We start from the raw sequence: 7,906 nt of genomic DNA on the forward strand, positions 1-7,906 counted from the left end.
GCTGTTGGAGAGATGTATTTAGCCACTGTGATAAAAAAAAAAGAAAAAAGAGAGGACAACTTGGAATCGAACCTACAAACTGCTCTGCGTAAGGCAGACATGCTGATCATTGTATTATACAGTTACCCAACATGCCAATGCTATGCCTATATTGCCAGCAAGATCTTATATACCATTAATAATATGAAGCAGATAGTTTGTCTTTGCCAATATCTTGCAATATGCTTATCAGTAGCTGCAGCATCCAGTGAGATATGCCAGTAGCAGTAATGCTCAGAAACATGCCCAGTTATTCAGAGAGAGAAAATGCAGATGCATACTCTACAGTATGCTAATCAGAATTATAATAAATTCTGCAATTTAACACAGAGCAAAATGGAGGTTCATAGCATAATTTTTGGACAATTAATATATTTCCCGTTTTTCAACCACGACAAGGTGACCTCATCTAGTGGATGCCTAACACAAAGGTTCAAGTCGAGGGCACATGACCCCTCAAGTTAGCACAAACCAACTGGGGCAGTACACTACTGAGGCTACAGTGTTAGTAAGTGTTACAGAAGTCAGAAGCAAAAGCTATTTGTTAGGAGTGTTGCAATGGTGAGAAGTAATAAGTTATTGCCCATTTATTGTAATGTTCAATGATTCCCTGTAGTGGTAATTGTTAGCAAAAAGCAACCAGTCAGCTATTAACTGTAATTTATTTAGCACAGTCTTTGAAATGTCATTCGCTGATTGGTTGCTTTGGGCAACTTCACGGTTAGGGAATTCCAGTGTTATGTGTGTGAGACACCTAGAGCTGGTGAGAGGGTCTTCTGCCAATAATAGTCCTCCGCTGTTCTCTTGGTGCAAGACATGCACAGCAGTACTTAGCGGGCAGTCTGGGCTTAAACCTCTAGCAGTAGGGGCTCATACAATAGGGTGGAGACCACAAGGTAATAAACTGGAGTGTAGCAGCAGGATGACTTGGCAAGGCTGGGGTTAGCAGCAAACGGACTTTGGCTAGGTTATGCAGACTTAGCTGGTGTAACTGAAGACAGCAGGACTTGATGAAAACCTGATACACGGCAAGGCAGGAGTTAATTGCAGGCTGATTTAACAGGATATGCTGACTGAAGACTACTGAACTAGGAGTATGGATGACTCACAGAAGGACAATGGTAACTGAAGCAATATAAGTTGCAGGAACTTAGCAAGGCGTTGGTTTACTGCTGGAAAAATCAAGTGCTTGTGTACTGATTGAAAGCAGAGTGCTGACAGTATGAACCTTGAAGCAGAGACTTGCTAGATGAACTGTATGACTGGTTGCTGTTTGAAATAACACACACTGGCTAAAGGCGCATACACACGAGAACGATATCGCCATGAAATGCTATTGTGTAGTAATGTTCCAGTACAATTTGCCCTGTAGTACTGAATACCATTTAAGGGCCAATTTGTAAACCAGTACTTACCCCCTCCCATGTGCTACTCTTCTGGTACCTTCTACTTTCCCCCCAAACATACTTCCACATAACAGTGTGCACCGCTAGTTCTTTTCATATGTGGATGCATTTATCTCATGTGATTTATCAGTGGTGAAACTAGGCTCTTTGTCACTCGGCGCAGCAACTCAACTTGGTATGCCCCTTCTCTGCACTAATTATCATAAATAAATTGAACTTTGGGGCGTGGCCACGGCAGCACAGGAGTAGGAAGCAGATCCCGGGAGCTCCCTGGATTAAACATCCTCCTGTAATATCCTGGCCCCTTTGGTGTGCCTGAATACCCTGCTTTTCTTCCCTACGCTGCAGGGCACCGGCAGGCGATTTCCCCGCTCTCCCCGGGGTCTGTACGGCCGAGGAGACATACTTCCGGATTTGCGGCCTATACCTCCTCCGGATCCCCGGCCTCAATTTTGGAGATTCCCGGCCCCACTGCTCTGGACTGCTGCTTCCAGTCATAGAGGGAACACTCTCACTTAAAGTCTGACTGATATGTAACTGGTGAGTGACTTCTACCTCCTGGGATCAAATTACACTTTGACTTCAGTTGCTGTCTTATTTTACATACTAAATAACTGCATCGCTCCTGCTCTCACCTATATTCTGGGACGCTGCCAGTACTTTCTTTTACATTTGCCTACTACTTTGGAGACCAGCTGCGGATGTGTTTCTGCTTATTACAACCCTAAAATTCACTCATTGCTGAAGTCTCCTTCTACGCTTTTGACCTGAGATTATACCGGAGTGTCTGTTACTACCTATTGTCCGTCATGGTTCGGGACGGCCAGCGCACGGCTGCGGCGAAGCTGGAGAAATTTGCCAGACAACCTAACCCACTAAACCAACGGGCCTCGCAGGCCGCTTCGCAGGGGGCCTCTCCGTCCCACTCCTACTCCCCATCTGCAACAGCTGCTGAATCCCCTAACACACCCGCAGCTCCATCTCTTCAACAAGTGCTGGAGGCAATAGCTGGATCGGAACAGCGTCTTTCAGATAAGATGGAGAAAGTGCAGTGTGATCTCTCACTGCTTCGGCAGGACGTCCAGCGCATACGAGAGAGAGTGGGAGAGGCAGAAACCCGTGTCTCGAATCTGGAGGATATGTGCGGTCCTATGAAACAATCTATTTCCACGGTAACCCAGCAAGTAACATCCCTTCAATCCAAATTACTAGACATGGAGGGTCGGCTGCGTAGAAATAATGTGCGATTTGTGGGCCTGCCGGAGAAGGAGGAGGGCTCCCAGCCTGAGGTCTTCCTGGAGTCATGGCTTAAGGAACTGTACGGCGCTGAATCCTTCACGGCACAGTTTACGGTGGAGCGTGCACACCGGATACCATCTCGTCCTCTACCTCCTGGCGCCCCTCCGCGCACCTTCATCGCCAAATTTCTGCATTATAAGGACTGTGACTCGGTCCTCCGGTTGGGACGCACAAAAGGCCCCCTTACCAGAAACGGGGTTACCGTGTCTGCTTTTCCTGATTTTGCCGCGGAAGTCCAGAAGGATCGAGCCCAGTTTATGCCTATCAAGAGGCGCCTCAGAGACCTGAACGTCTCCTACTCTATGCTATTCCCCTCCCGACTCCGGGTGGTAGCGGACGGGGAAACCAAATTCTTCAATTCCCCTAGAGAGGCGGCCCAATGGCTGGACAGATATGCTCCGGGAGCGCGCCAGATGGCCCCGGATTGAGGCCCTGCACTGTCTAATGATCGGTTGGGACCACCAGAGGCATCTACCCATTGTCCAGGGAGCCCCCCCTTGGCGTTGGTGGCTCAGGACTTTTCTTTTCTTTCTCTTGATCGCTTGACTTTGGTTAAGGGTTTTGTTTAGTATTTAGCCCTTGAGAGATAGAAACGATAGTTTGGGATTTAAGTATGCCGAAGTTAGGGGTGGTATACGGGGAGGGGGGGAGAGTTCAGCGAACAGCTTGTTGCTGTGCCTTACACAAGTTTTTTTCTTTCTATAGTTTGTTATTTTTCTCATGCTTAAATTTGTTTTGGAGTACATTCATTTTGATGTGGGAAGTATGTCTGATGCATTGGATACTGTCGATTACGAATCAGGGATTGAGTAGTATAGCACTGTTATTACCCTCACTAGCAATTTCCAGGAATATTCGCTGGACTGTATCTTTAGGTTACTACATAGAATATTACCAGATCTATGGCTAATTTGAAATTTCTGACATGGAATGTTCGAGGTTTAAATAATAAGATAAAGCGTTCCTTAGTATTAACTACACTTCGGAAATATGGCCCGGATGTTGCATGTCTCTGCGAGACTCACTTGGAGGGGAATAGGTTACTGTCACTTAGAAGACCCTGGGTGGGCTGGGCCTATCACGCTTCTCACTCCTCTTCCTCCAGGGGGTGTGTCAATCCTGATAAAGAAATCGGTCCAATTTGAGCTGGTATCGGTCAAGACTGACAAATACGGTCGATTTGTGTTCCTTGAATGTAGATTAAGTTCCCAACCCTACTACATACTGGCGGTTTATATCCCCCCCCCATTCTCGTACGATGTACTACAGCAAGCCGCTTCATTCATAGCCTCCTCTCCGGACACCCCGGTAATCTGCTTGGGTGACTTTAACAATGTCATGAATTTAGCTTTAGACAGATGGCGCTCTCCGCAGGCTGCTGGGGTCCGCTCTAGTCCTACTAAATTTGCTGATTTTCTGAATAATTTGCAGTGGGTGGATGTGTGGAGAGCTCGGCACCCTACGACTAGACAGTTTTCATGCTTCTCTGGCACGCATGGTTCGTTCTCCAGGATCGATCTGACCCTACTCTCCCCCGTTCTTCTCCCTAGGGTGGTTGACGTCCAATACGAGGCCCGGGGTATATCTGATCACTCCCCTATGGTGTTGACTCTCGCTATGGTGAGCCAGAGGGGTCAATCTTATTGGAAACTGCATCCTTCCTGGCTGCTGCAAATAGGTGACTGCTCTGACCAGGTGACTCAGTGGGAGGGATACTTTACTGACAATGTAGGCTCGGCCCCCGGAACAGTGGTTTGGGATTCATTTAAGGCATTCCTAAGGGGAACGTATATTAGACGTATTTCTGCCCTCAAAATGTCCTGCAGGGAGAGAGAGAGAGCCCTTGAGAGTGACGCCAGGGATTTGGAATCTAGATACTTGGTGGATGGCACCCCTGCGCTGAAGGTACGCTGGCTGGCAGCCCAGTCGGCATGGGTGGCTCATCTGTCTGATAAAAACTCGCGCTCGCTTCTATTTCAGGCTACTAATATTTACATGCAGGGCGATAGGCCAGGTGGCCTGTTGGCTCGATTGGTGCACAGTGACCGCCCAGGTTCTACAATTGCTCAGATGACCGGTAGCGATGGTGCCCTTGTGAACACCACGCCGGAAATTGCGCAGCTATTCCGCTCCTACTATGCTGAGGTCTACAGTTCACAACTGGTAGACTCGACATCAGACCTCTCCGCTTATTTAAGTAATATTCCCCTACCCACACTCCCCCCGGAGGCCTCTGAGATGCTGGAGGCACCCTTAACTCTGGAAGAGGTAACGGCGGCTATTGGCTTGTCTCCCAGCGGCAAGGCACCGGGCTATGACGGCATCCCCTCAGAGGTATACAAGACCCACATTGATTTCTTCGGTCCTAGGCTTCACGCCCTGTATTCTGATATTTTTGTTAATGATCAACTTCCCCCCTCTATGGCGGAGGCGATTATTATAGTGATCCCGAAGCCCGGAAAAGACCCTAGATCCCCAGAATCCTATAGACCGATATCATTGATTCCCACTGACGCTAAGATCCTGGCAAAGATTTTAGCAGTTCGACTCAACACCGTAATTACTTCCATTATCCACTCCGACCAGACCGGCTTTATGCCAGGGATGTCCACTTCTATTAACCTACGTAGATTATATACCATTTTACAAATCCCATATGACTTCCCCTCTGACTCGGTAGTGGTCTCACTGGATGCCGCCAAGGCATTTGACAGTATCGAGTGGTCCTATCTATGGGAGGTCATGACAGCTATGGGTTTCGGGCCTAATTTTATAAAATGGATTAAATTGCTTTATCAGCACCCGACTGCCAGGATCTCAGTGAATGGCTATATCTCTCCCTCGTTCCGCCTGTTTCGCGGGACCAGGCAGGGATGTCCTCTGTCCCCAACCTTGTTTGCCCTGGCCATCGAACCCTTGGCCTGTCTAATAAGGTCCCACCCAGGCGTGGTGGGCATTCATACTGGCCCTCGTGAGGATAGGATTGCCCTTTACGCTGACGACATGCTGTTGTTTCTGCAGGATTACACCAGGTCTATGCCTACAGTGTTGCAATTGATTGAGGAGTTCGGTGTATATTCAGGCCTTCATATTAACTGGTCTAAGTCCTCTATTATGCCTGTGATTGCCCCCCCCCCCTGCTGCTCCTAAAATCTCCCTACCGCTATGTTGGACGGCGAAATTTAAATATCTTGGGATTCAGGTAACCAATGACCCCTCTGACTTTACACCTTTGAACCTTGATCCGATCATGCAACAAATTACTCGTAAATCCAAGACTTGGTGTAAGCTTCCATTGACTGTATCTGGCAGGGTCAGCCTCGTAAAAATGATAATACTACCTAAGATTCTATATGTGGTTCTGCAATCCCCTGTATATATTCATCCATCCTTCTTTAGAAAATTGAATAGTGTCCTGTCTTCTTTAATATGGGCTAGCAAACGTCCTAGAATACAACTGAACACTCTCACCAGGCTGCGCAGCGACGGAGGTCTGGCCTTGCCAAACTTTCAGATGTACTACTATGCCGCTCAGCTGTCTCATATTAGTGCATGGGTACAGGATACTGGCGTCACTTCTCTACACTGGGTATTTGTCCAATGCTACTTCCCCGACTTATCCCCCCTGCAGGTGTTGCTGAGTGGGAGCTTGGCCCGGTTCCTCCCTCCTCTTATATACCAAGCCATGAAGGTGTGGCAGGCACTAAAAATTCTTTTGAAATTTGATGGATTGGACCCGGACACCCCCCTCTGGTATTCTAAATGGCTCCCTGAACTGTATGCGCTCGAGGGGAGGGAAGTTTGGGCCCCTAAATCAGTGATTTCCATAATTCACCTTTATACGGATAATACGCTCAAATCCTTCCAACAACTAAAAGATGAGTTTAATTTGCCTAACTCCTATTTTTTTAGATACCTCCAGCTCAGACATGCCTTGCAGTCCCAATTCGCCAATTCCCCCCCTAAAATTATACCATTTCCCATTAAGACCTTTGTAAGTATGCTGGGTCGAGTTAAGATGATTTCCCATGCTTATGGTTATCTACTCGCCAAACTCCATATAGATCCTTTGACACGTCTCCGTGTCAAATGGGAGCAGGATCTGGGCCCCATAGATGAAGAGAACTGGGCCCTTGCTTTGGAAACTCCGTGCACGGTTACCAAATCCATCAGGTATCAACAGATACAATACTTCCTTTTGCATAGAATATATATGACCCCGGCCAGACTGGCCAAATTCGGGACGGGTCGTGTGGGTGACTGCCCTAAGTGTGGGATGACTGCAGGTACTTTTTGGCACCTCATTTGGGATTGTCCGGTGCTGCGGGCTTTCTGGGCGGGGGTCGGATCGATTCTGGGGAACACAGGGGTGGACGAGGCCATGCTTACTCCGCAATTTTGCATCCTGGGAATGGGTAGCTCTGACTTTGTGTCTGGTCCAGAGGGCCTATATGCTCGCAACATATGTGCAATGGCGAAGGTGAGCATTGCGAGGCTATGGATGGCCCCTAAGGGCCCTACACTCCCCGCTCTTAAGGCACTAATAAACGACACTGTTTTTAAGGAACGATACATTTATATGAAACACAATGCCTCCGCTAAATTTGAAAGAATTTGGTCTCCATGGCTGGAATCCATATACTCCGTCCCAGACCCTACAACTTAATGGTGATAGGGTTACTAACAGGTCCTGGATTTGCCAAGTTATGATCTTCTAGGGACATAGGCTTCCCTCTCACCCAATGGGTTGTGAATGAGAGAGTGGCTCTGTGCCCATCTGGACAGGGTAGGATTTAGAGTGCTAGTATCCCCCAATGCGTCCTCTTCCCCATAATGTTTTTTTGTCTCTTTGTTTTTTTAATTTTTTTTATTTCTGGGGTTCTCTGTGTTTGGTTTCTGATTGTTTTCTTCTCTTTTAAAGGGTTTTACTCGGACGGATTGTCCGTAAGAGTTATATTTGAGGGGGGGGGGGAAACAAAACAAAGTATAATGTGATTTCATGAATACTAGAGTGTACGGATAATGCAAAATAATGGTATATATAACTGTACATTCCTATGCGCCTATGAGCAAATGACATAGTTTGAAAATAAGTCGAAAGTGAATGCTGTTCCCCGATGAGGACATGTCATTACGTGTTTAATGTGTTCCTGTTATGCAAT

This window comes from Pseudophryne corroboree, chromosome 4, assembly GCF_028390025.1.
Source record: "Pseudophryne corroboree isolate aPseCor3 chromosome 4, aPseCor3.hap2, whole genome shotgun sequence".
NCBI classification, from domain to species: Eukaryota; Metazoa; Chordata; class Amphibia; order Anura; family Myobatrachidae; genus Pseudophryne; species Pseudophryne corroboree.